Here is a 10,937-nt window from a genome sequence, read left to right as displayed (position 1 = left end):
CATGAAGATTCCTCCTGATGTTGGTAGAGCTGGGGGAGGCACTGAGGCCTTGTCCAGGAGAAAGGGATGCCACAAGGTTCATGAACACTGTTCCCGGGGGTGGACCTGGCCTCTACTTTTGCTGCCCCAGTCCCACATTCCTGCTGCTTTTCTGAGCTTGGTTCTCCAGCTTTCTGCCAATTCTGTAAACTACTGGATGGATAACCTTCCAATACATTCCTTTTCTCTTTAAGTTAACCAGATTTGGGCTATGTTGTTTGTAACAAGGAGTCCTACCTGATACTGTGAAAGATATAGCCAAGGAGGCAAGTAACCAAAATACAGGCAAAAAAAAAAATTTTTCAATCCACCTACACGAATATATTTATCACAGCATTATTTAAACCTGGGAAGATGGGAAAGAGAGCTCATACCCGGCAGTAGTGAAACGGTTAAATAAACTCTGATCCATTCACTTGGAAAAGTAAGTAGTCTTCAGAATAGTGAGTATGAAGATGACACAGTGACAAGGGAAGTGCTCATGAGATAGACTGACAAGTGAAAACTGCCTAAGAAATTGTATGTGCAAGATACTTGACCCTCTTCCCCAAGAATATAAGCTTCCCCAGGGGCTAGGATTTTTATCAGTCCTGTTGAGGGACTTATCTCCAGGTGCCTGTAATAGTAGACACTCAACTAATACTTATGGAATGAATGAATGAATGAACGGCTAAACAAACTATCTGCACAGGGGAGGGGTGGGGAAAAATATTTTTATGTGATATTAGTGACTATTGTAGGTTAGTCAGATTTTTTTAAAAGCTGTTTTCTTTTCCCTAATTTCAGCATTTCTTTCATGTGGTTTTATTATTTTCCTGGGAAGAATTTTTTTTTCTTAGTCCAAACCAGTGGTAGGTGACCCAACTTCCTTTAATATTTAAGTCCCCTCTCGAGAGGCTTAAGTTGCCACCAAGCAGGGTGATAAGGGCAAAGGCACATGTGCTTCCCTTGCCAAATGGAACTGCTGGGCTGAAGCAATCTATCCATCTACCAGGAGCTGACCCTGGAGCCGGAGAATGAATACCACCTTCCTGCAGCAGCAGCGAGCGCTCTGGACCTCACGGCCCAAGCCCAGCCCTGGAGCATGAGTCTGCTGGGCCAGGTGCCCAGGTCCAGTCCAGGCCACTGCCCTCCTCCATTCCCCTCTGGCTGCAATCGCTCTGCCTTCTCGCCGGGCTTTGTCCCCGCACACCTCAGCATCTAAACAAGGGCAGATTCAACAGCCAGAGGGAGTTCAAAGGGGTCAACCACCCCATTCGATTGGCGTTCAGCTGAGGCCGCCTCCAGCCTAGCAAGTGGGCTCCCATCCCGCCTTGGACTGACTAAGCAGGGAGGTGGAGGAGTCAGCACTCTGCGGAGGTTGGGAGGTCGGCTTCAGGCAGCCCTGGACTCACAGCAAGAAGGAAAGAGGATATTGATCAGTCAGGTGGGCTGTGAGGAAAGAGCACTGCACGGAGCTGGCTGTGGACACCTGCTGAGACCACCATCTTAGGACCACCACTGGCTTGCATTCACTGTGACAGTTGTATTCCCTCTTTCCCTCTCTCTGTGTCTTTCTGTCTCTGTCACACACGCACACACATTTTTTTTCATAATAAAATAAATAAAGTCATGCAAAGAAAAATGCTGGACGTAAAGAATAGGAAGCCACACATGAAAGTACACACCCTGCACAGGCTCACATTCATCTCCTTCATGCCTTCTTCCGAAATCCTTTCCCCTCTTATATCAAGACGTTACATCCTGGTTTAATCCAACCAGCATGAGCCCCAGGCTCTGTGGCATACTCTGAAGGAATTTTCTCCCTTGTGAAAGTGGCTGCAGTGTTTCACAAGTTGTCCACAGGGCAGTACCAGCTGGGTGGCAGCCCTACTCAAAGCTCTGAATCCCATTCTGCAGGGTCTCTCTCCTGAGGCACCAGAAGCAGCTGGACAGTGCCCTCTCCTCAGAGTTCTGGGTCCCAGCTCTCTGTGATCCCTCCCCCAAGCTGCTGAGGTACGAAGCCAGTGAGGCAGCACTCTTCCACCTGAGGCATGTGTTCCAGCTCCAGTACAGGACCCCTCCTCCAAGCTTCTAGTGCTAATAAGCCCAGCCTCTTGTCTCTGTTTTCCCAGTCCTTGGGGTGGTAGCTGCTTCCTGCAGTTATCTCTGAGATACCTCAGGTTTCCTTTTTGCCCTTTCAGCCTGCTAATACCAGCTTAATTCCCTTTATTAAATTCTCTCTGTTAAAACAACGATGGTGATCAACTTCTTACCTAAATAATGTTTATATAGTCAAAAGACCTTCTGGAGCGTATTAACAGTTTTGGTTTCTTTGGTTAGTTTTACTGTATTTAATTTAAATTAAAGTTCATTGAATATTTTCCAATAATGCCTTAATTTTATAATCATTTTTTAAAAACCTATGGTGGTTTCTGTTTTTCTGGTTGGACTCCAACACAGGAAGAAAGCTATTAGGAAAATACGTGTCAGGTTGAACCTGCTAGTGAAGACAGTTTTCTGGGTAGTTTGATGGAGGATCTATCTTCTCCTTACCTACAAGAAGCTGAAGAGAAGAACTTTCCATCCATCATGTTCATATGATAATCCCTAAGGAACAGTGTTCAAGACCTAATTGGAAGTTACTACCAACTTTCCAAGTTATCTACCATTTCTTATATTCTGAGGGGTTTATGTACAGATGAACAGTGGAGGAACATATGTCTTTTAAAAGGCCAGGGATTCCAGATCTCCTGAAGAAAGAGGGTTTTGGCAAGGGAAAGAAGACCCAACTGAAGAAGAGAATACTGCAAAATGAATACACAGGAGTTAAGCAATCTAACTGTTCATAAAGGCCAAAGGGAGGCCCACCACACTCTAAGTTGGGAGGGGGAGGACCATTAAAACCACAGGTGGTTGCAATAACCACACATTCATTCAGTGCTGAATTTCCAATCTTTATCTCCTTACTTTGGGAGCCATCAGTCTCGGGTGAAAAACGGCACTTGCAGCTAATTGCACCTGCAATTACCTACTTCCGGGTGCAATTAGCCACTTGAACCTAATTCTGAGTGTGCAAGTGTTTAATTTCATATGTGAGGGGTTGATTCCAGATACAGTTAGTTGTGCCCTCAATCTTTGCACCTGCAACTAACTGTGACTAATAAAACGAGTCTTCATGCAAGTCAGGTTGAAGGCCCATATGGTGGACCCTGTTTGGGGAACCAAGAATTGGATAAGTTGCACTGATAAGACACAAGTTTACTAAAGGGAGCAAAGGGGCAAATTATTAGACCTTGTCATTCTTTGGATCTACGGTCACATTATCCATGTCCCCCTTCTACAGCATGTTCCTCCTGGACCACAGAATATGAAGTCAGCCAGTAAGAAGCCTGGCTTTGCAAAGATAACAGAGCAACTCATGCTGACACTGAGGAATGTCCATAAGGCGTAGGTTATAATTGCATTCCAGCCAATTCTCCATTATTTGGGTCAACTCTGATGAGGTTGTTCAAAACACTTAGGTAAGAGACATTAACTGAAGCCCTACTATGTGCTAAGTCATACAGTGAATCCAGAGATTAATAGGCATGGCTCCTGCCTTCGATTTCATGTCAGTTCCACAAATATTTATTGAGTACCTACTATCTGCTTAGCATGTCAAAGTGCTCATGAGCTTACTGGGAAAATGCATTCATTCTGTCTTTCAACAAATATCAATTTATCGAGCCCTCTTGGAATCCACATTCAAGTGGGGAAAACAGATGTTAAATAACTATTTACACAATTAATGTCTTCGTTACAGGGGCTGTGAGAATATACAATTAGGGTCTGCCCTGGGCTGAGAGCTCAAATTAAGCTTCTCCAAAGATTAGATGCTTGAGCTGAGATTTAAAAGATGGCTAGGAGTTACATAGGAAAGGGGCTATGGAGACAGGGCTCCAGGTGAAGGGAATGAAACTGCAAAGGCTCTGAGGCAGGAAGGAACATGACAATATTAAAAAATGGAAAGATGGGCAGAGTGGCTAGAGAAGAGTAAGGATATGAGGCTGTGAGGTTTATGTGATAAGTGAGAGGAGGTTCTTCAAAGTACCCAAAACTGTGCCAGTGAAAGAAATGATAATGGTTCTTACCAGAAAGGAGGACATCATGTGGCCTCTCAATATTAGCCTAGAGGGGATCTTGCCGTGAGATATATGTTTTGTCCCTCTTCCTCCAATCTCACCAATACCTGGACCATGGAAGAGCCAGAAGGGAAATGAGGTAGAAGAAGGATAATATTGCAAATCAACCCCTGCCTCCCAACTGCACGTCCCTGAGCTTAAGCTTATGTAGCTAACTTGGATTTGGAGATGAGCCTGAAGTATGACATTACACTGGACTGGACTTTTAATACTTGAAAATAAAACTCATTTTCAAAATTGAGGCTGTTCTACTCTTGCACTGCTGGTGGGAATGTGAATTGGTACAGCCACTATGGAGAACAGTATGGAGGTTCCTTAAAAAACTACAAATAGAACTACAATATGACCCAGCAATCCCACTACTGGGCATATACCCTGAGAAAACCATAATTCAAAAAGAGTCATGTACCAAAATGTTCACTGCAGCTCTATTTACAATAGCCAGGAGATGGAAGCAACCTAAGTGTCCATCATCAGATGAATGGATAAAGAAGATGTGGCACATATATACAATGGAATATTACTCAGCCATAAAAAGAAACGAAATTGAGTTATTTGTAGTGAGGTGGGTGGACCTAGAGTCTGTCATACAGAGTGAAGTAAGTCAGAAAGAGAAAGACAAATACCATATGCTAACAAATATATATGGAATCTAAGAAAAAATGTCATGAAGAACGTAGGGGTAAGATGGGAATAAAGACGCAGACCTACTAGAGAATGGACTTGAGGATATTGGGAGGGGGAAGGGTAAGCTGGGACAAAGTGAGAGAGTGGCATGGACATATATACACTACCAAATGTAAAATAGATAGCTAGTGGGAAGCAGCCGCATAGCACAGGGAGATCAGCTCGGTGCTTTGTGACCACCTAGAGGGGTGGGATAGGGAGGGTGGGGGGGAAGGTGACGCAGGAGGGAAGAGATATGAAAACATATGTATATGTATAACTGATTCACTTTGTTATAAAGCAGAAACTAACACACCATTGTAAAGTAATTATACTCCAATAAAGATGTAAAAAAAAAAAAAATTGAGGCTGTTCTAATTGTTGGAAGTGATCCAGGAAGCTATGGGGTCTGCATGAGATGTCTCTAAAGGATGGGTTAACAGGGATCCACCTGAGAAGATGTGAAGGTTGAATGGAAGAGACATCCAGCCTCTTTGTAACTGCACTCCACTGAGATCTGAGAAGGCAGGGAAGGTTCCATAAAGATAAGAAGGACTGGTAGGCTTTAGTAGAGAGGAGGGTCCAGGCATTTCAGGAGAATGATGAGAACACAGGGGATGGAGTCTGTTCTCTGTTGGATGGGAAGTCTTAAGAAGTTGGTCCTGGCTAGAACGAATGGTCTGAGGTATGAGCAGTAGAGTTGGATTAACATGGGGTAAAGTCATATGGAAGGAAGCCTTGAAGGTGGGCCAATAGGAGTAAGGGGTCTCTAGCATCAAACCTGGCTTCTCCTCCACACTCTTAACAAGCAGTAAAATGACTTAGTCTAGACCGGGGGCGTTCATATAGACGACCTCCCTTCCAGGGTTGAAATGAATTTTTCCCCCTTTCTTCTCTGTGTATTGCCCAGTGGGATGGTAAGAAGTTACACTGTGAGGACATTCCCTCCCCATTCCCACCCACTGGCCAGCACCCCTGGCCAAGAAGGCACATATGCCATGCAGGTCTTCAAGGACACAGGGAGAAGGGGAGAGTCCCCTCTTTTCCTCCTTTCTCTCTAGGGCCGATACTGGCTTGATGTTCCCCAGTTCAGCTACTCCTCTCTCAGCACACAGGAAGGCTGTGTTTCCAGCCTCCTTTCCAGTTAGAATAGAGTCATGGATCTGGATTCTAGGCAGGTGGCCAGTGCAGACCTGGCCCCTAAAACATTCAATTCAGCCTTTCACTCATTCTCCCCTCCCAACTCATGAGACTGAAAAGAAAACGACTTCAAGATGGTGGAGACATGTGATGGCAAGAAATCTGCTTTCCTGCTCAGATAGGAGCCATCAGACCCTCATCAGACATGACACAGGCAGGTTATGCTTGGTTAAGCCACTGAGGTGTGGGATTTTTCATCAGTGTAGCACAGCCCGGTCTATTTTGACACGGCTGCCCATGCCCAACCCCAGGGTCCCCGACCCTCATTTCCCTCCCTTCTGAACACTTCCCACAAACCCCCTGGCCTCATGCATTTTCGTGCGGCAAAGTAGTGACAGCTCTAAAGGCGGGGAAGAAGATCCACGAAGAAAACACTCAGGCAGGGCTTCCCTGGTGGCGCAGTGGTTGAGAGTCTGCCTGCCGATGCAGGGGACATGGGTTCGTGCCCCGGTCCGGGAAGATCCCACATGCCGCGGAGCGGCTGGGCCCGTGAGCCATGGCTGCTGAGCCTGCGCGTCTGGAGCCTGTGCTCCGCAACGGGAGAGGCCACAACAGTGAGAGGCCCGCATACCGCAAGAAACAAACAAACAAACAAAACACTCAGGCCTTTCTCTTCCTGGAGCATGGTATTGCACTGCCACGCCACAGCCTTGGCCCCTCTTCCTGGAATGCTCCTCCTACAGATGTTCACTCAGGTGGCTTCTCCTCAGCTGAAATGACCCTTTCTCAGAATGGCTAGGGGCACCTGCCCAACTTACCATCCCAGTACTCTGCTTTACTGCCCCAGGGCACTTCTCAATCCATGAAATTATCTTACTTGTGTACTGTCTTTCTCCTAGGATGTCATCTCCATGAGAACAAGGTCTAGGTTTTGTATGGTGTTTCTTTAGTGCCAATAACTAGATGCGGAGAGAATGAATGAACGGGAGGAGATAAAGATTCTCATTCCAGGTTATCTAGTCTCACCTCCTTTACCAATGAGGAAATGGAGCCTTTTTCCCTAAAAAGAGGAAACAGAGAAGCAGCTAATGCAACTCTACAATGCTAGCTGTTTCTGGAGGGCTGAACTTGGATGTGATTTATTCAAATGAAAACTCCGGGGGAATTGTTTTCGAGGGATCCATAAAACAAATGTCGTTTTCACCTGGAGAATTCACCCAACCTTCTAACCAATCTCAAATACAGTTATTTAATGCAGATTTGACAAACGTGAAATCTCTTACACATAGCCATTTATCATCTGATGTGTGCCTGCCCCGCGCCACAGTTTAAGTTATAGCTTTTTAATGGGGTAAAACATTTCTATAAAATCATCAAAACACCTTAAACCAAAACTGCCTATAAGAAATTGATGAGTTTCAAGCATCGATTCAACCCCTGAAAATGTCAACCTTGCCATTGGCACCGTGGGCACTTCTATTAAAAGCAGCTAAAGAGGTATAATGAATATCTAATGAACCATTTTGTATGTCTATGTGGTTTCTTGAATTGGAAATAAATCAATGAGCCTTGCAAAATGCATATTTTAGTGGTATATTCATAAACAATAATCTTGTTTTTCTATCATGACTCGAGTGTCATTCTTTTTTATAACACAACTGAAGTTTTAATAATTTATTTTATGTATACATAACCCAGAGCTTAAAGGGAGAGGGCAACCTAGTGCGTGTTAGATTTTTAAAACATCCTCGTGTATGGAAACTACGTGGATCATAAAGGTAAAACCAAAGCACTCAGGATCTAGTAGAAGACACGGGACATGTAAATAATAACTAGAAAACAACGCAGAAACTTCCATGAATACAATACCAGGAGGTAGCCTAGACTGAGTGCCGTGGGCTGAGTAAAGGAAAACAGATGGCGTGAATCCTGCTTTGCAGGCACTGTAGCTGAGCCCATGCCAGCCCTCCTGGCCAGCTCAGCCAGAGACAGCAGTCTCATGGGGCTGAAATAAGCTCCCCCAGCAAGAGTGTGGTGCGTTCCCCTGAAGACCTCCCCAACAGCCCTGCCAAAGGGTTCAGCTGGTCTGTCCCACCAGCTTCCTCAGCTGGAAATGGGTGAGTTGCTTTCCCTCCCTTTGGCATGGGCTCAAACCCTACGATCCAAAGCTGCCTCTCCATCTCAGCAACGTCCCTTCCAGAGGCCAAATATAACCATCCCTTTCCCGGCTCACAAAACTTCCGGTCAGACGGCTGTGCACAGTGACAGCCGGCCAAAGAGCGTCTCCCCAGCCCAGCCCACAGCCAAAGATAACAGCCACTTGGTGAGTACGGGCTGGAAATTTTTTTCCCCTTTGTTGGGACTTTGTTTGGAGGTATTTTTGTTTTGTCTTTGTTGTGGAAGTAAACGTAGTAACTGAAGAAGTTGCTACCTCAACATCCCACACTAGACTCATGGGTTTAAATCCAGTTGTGGTGGGTCATGGCCAGAAAGGTATTCATCTCTTAAATCTCCCCAGTCACCCATATAAAAGGAGAGTCTAGCAAGCACATCTCCGCCCCACTCTGTCCGGCAGTGCCTCCGGCACAACCATGATCATGCTGGGACCGACCACTAGGATGCCTTTTCTCCGCAGTCTAGCTGGAGTGTCTGGAGTGACTGTAAGAGGCTCATCTATCTGCGGGGCTGGGTGGGGTCATTTCCATGTTTATACCCATGGTGCACCTGGGCAGCAGTTGGGCCTTGGGCCCCAGAGCTGTCAGTTCAGTGCCCTCTGCAAATACTAAAATGACTTCACTTATTATTTCTTCAAAAGTACACAGTGTTCACCGACCGCAAAGCCCACTCTTGATCTGCTTCCTGACACACAAGGCTCAAGTCAACCAGGCCAACGGCCACATCTTGTTAAATCTTACCTAGCAGGCGACACTCAATGGAACAGTGCTAAAGAGATCCAGGCTGGGAAAGACGATTGTCTACTCCATGCCCTACTTCCAAATGCAATGTATAATGAGCAATTGTGCAAAACTATAACCTTCAATTGTTGGAGCGTCTCTGTACTTTTGTTTTTCAAAGGCAGAATGTTTTCTGGCATGTTGCTACCTGAAGAAAAAAAATACTCCCTTAATTTCTACATGGGCGTGCATATCACGCTGATGCATCTCATTTCTTGTCCCAGTGCCTCTGCTCCCCCAGGACCAACAAAGAATTTATGCATGTAATGCATTTATCAGCTCTCGTGTGTGTGTGTGTGTGTGTGTGTGTGTGTGTGTGTGTGTACATATATATATCCTATGTGCCAGTGTCAAGGATATCTTCTATATTAACAGAAAGCAAGCAACCTCTTGGGTGTTTCTCCACCATGAAATTAACTTTGCATCTTGTGCATCAAGTGAGTGAAAAGTGATTAACAGGTCCCTGTTCTTTACACAGAACTAAGTACTCATTTATACCGGAAAAGGAGTTGTACTAAGCATTTTATGTTGCATAGTTTCTGAAATTGCTCCCCTCCCTTATTCTTTTCTAAGGAAGGTCTCTATTATTCCAGGGCCATGTAGACAGTAGAGGGAAAATGGCTCCTAAGTTTCAACTTGCTCTATTTAGGTTGCCTTTTCCTTGCTCCCCCCTCGGAATATTTATCATGCTTGTCATCAAGGACGGCTTCTGAGCACCCAGCAGTGCCAAGCGTGGTACCAGCTGTGTGTGTTTGGCAGTCCTCACCTCCACTGCTGTCCACAGGCTACAATTTGGATTTAACCATGGTCATCATTCACACCCTTGTGGCAGCAGCATCTCGGGGTGCTACCAGCCAGATGACAAGCAGCAAGAATGAGGACCAGGCCAGCAGTTGCTATGGGGCAATGTCAGGTGACTGCACCTGGCTAACGTTGCCTTTCTGCTCCAGCCACTTCTCTCCACCCACCTCTCTCATTTGGAAGGCATGTGTGTCTCATTCATGCCATGAGACAATTGCCAGAATGATACAATCTTAGGGGAAGGGATCTCGAAAACATCGAGTTCGACCTGCTCGTTTTAAAGATAAGGAAATGGAAGCCCTGAGGGGTTAAGTTCCTTGGCCAAGCTCATGCAGGTGGTAATCGGCACAGCAATGGCTGGCATCAGGTAACTGAACCACTTTCTCATGGTCTTTCCACCATACCCATGGCTTTTCAACATTTGTTAGCACAATCCACAGTACGGAATAAATTTTATATCACGACCCACAATATCTACACAAAAGTCTAACACAAAAGTCTCACAAAAAAAAGCTAAAAAAAAGCTAACACAAAAGTCTCACAAAACAATACCTATCTTTACTATAGGAGATATACATTGGTATTTTCTATTATATATTCATTTTAAAAGAGTCTGGAGATTGCTTGGCAGCATGTACACTAAAATTGGAACAATACAGGGAAGATTAACATGGCCCCTACACAAGGATAACATGCAAATTTTCCCCATATTTTTTTCACATTTACCAAATGTTCCTTTTCTTTCCAGGGATAACATTTATAGGTACACAGTCAAAATAATTTGCATTTTTTCCTAATTAGATACATCTACTGAATGTCTAGGAAGGTGGGGTTGAATTAGATACAGAGAGGGGTCCCTTCCAGCTTGAACCTGTCACATGCCTGATCAGTAGCAAGCTTATTGCCTGATCTGCCCTTAATTCTGAAAGGTAGAATGATCTAGCAGAGAGAACACTGGGTCTAGTCCTGGCTCCATTATCTTCCAAGTGTGTGACTTGGGGTGAATTTTCTCTGGGTTCTGCTATCTCAACTGCAAGATCAAGCTGTTGTTAATTGACAGAGTTCTGAGAAGTGAACAAAATAATGCAAATGAATGCAATAAAAGCTCTATTCACAAGACTTGTCCTGGAACAACAATGGTCTTAAATTCTCACATTTCAGAGAAATATGGTGT

At 44.9% G+C, this 10,937-nt stretch overlaps 1 pseudogene; it reads left to right on the top strand.

Annotated features, from left to right (window-relative positions):
* Window positions 1–10,383: 10,383 nt before the first annotated feature.
* Window positions 10,384–10,478, top strand: LOC117311989 (U6 spliceosomal RNA; annotated as a pseudogene).
* The last annotated feature ends 459 nt before the right edge of the window (window positions 10,479–10,937 follow it).

The sequence above is a fragment of the Tursiops truncatus genome, chromosome 3, assembly GCF_011762595.2.
Source record: "Tursiops truncatus isolate mTurTru1 chromosome 3, mTurTru1.mat.Y, whole genome shotgun sequence".
NCBI classification, from domain to species: Eukaryota; Metazoa; Chordata; class Mammalia; order Artiodactyla; family Delphinidae; genus Tursiops; species Tursiops truncatus.
This window is presented reverse-complemented; position numbering and strand designations above follow the sequence as displayed.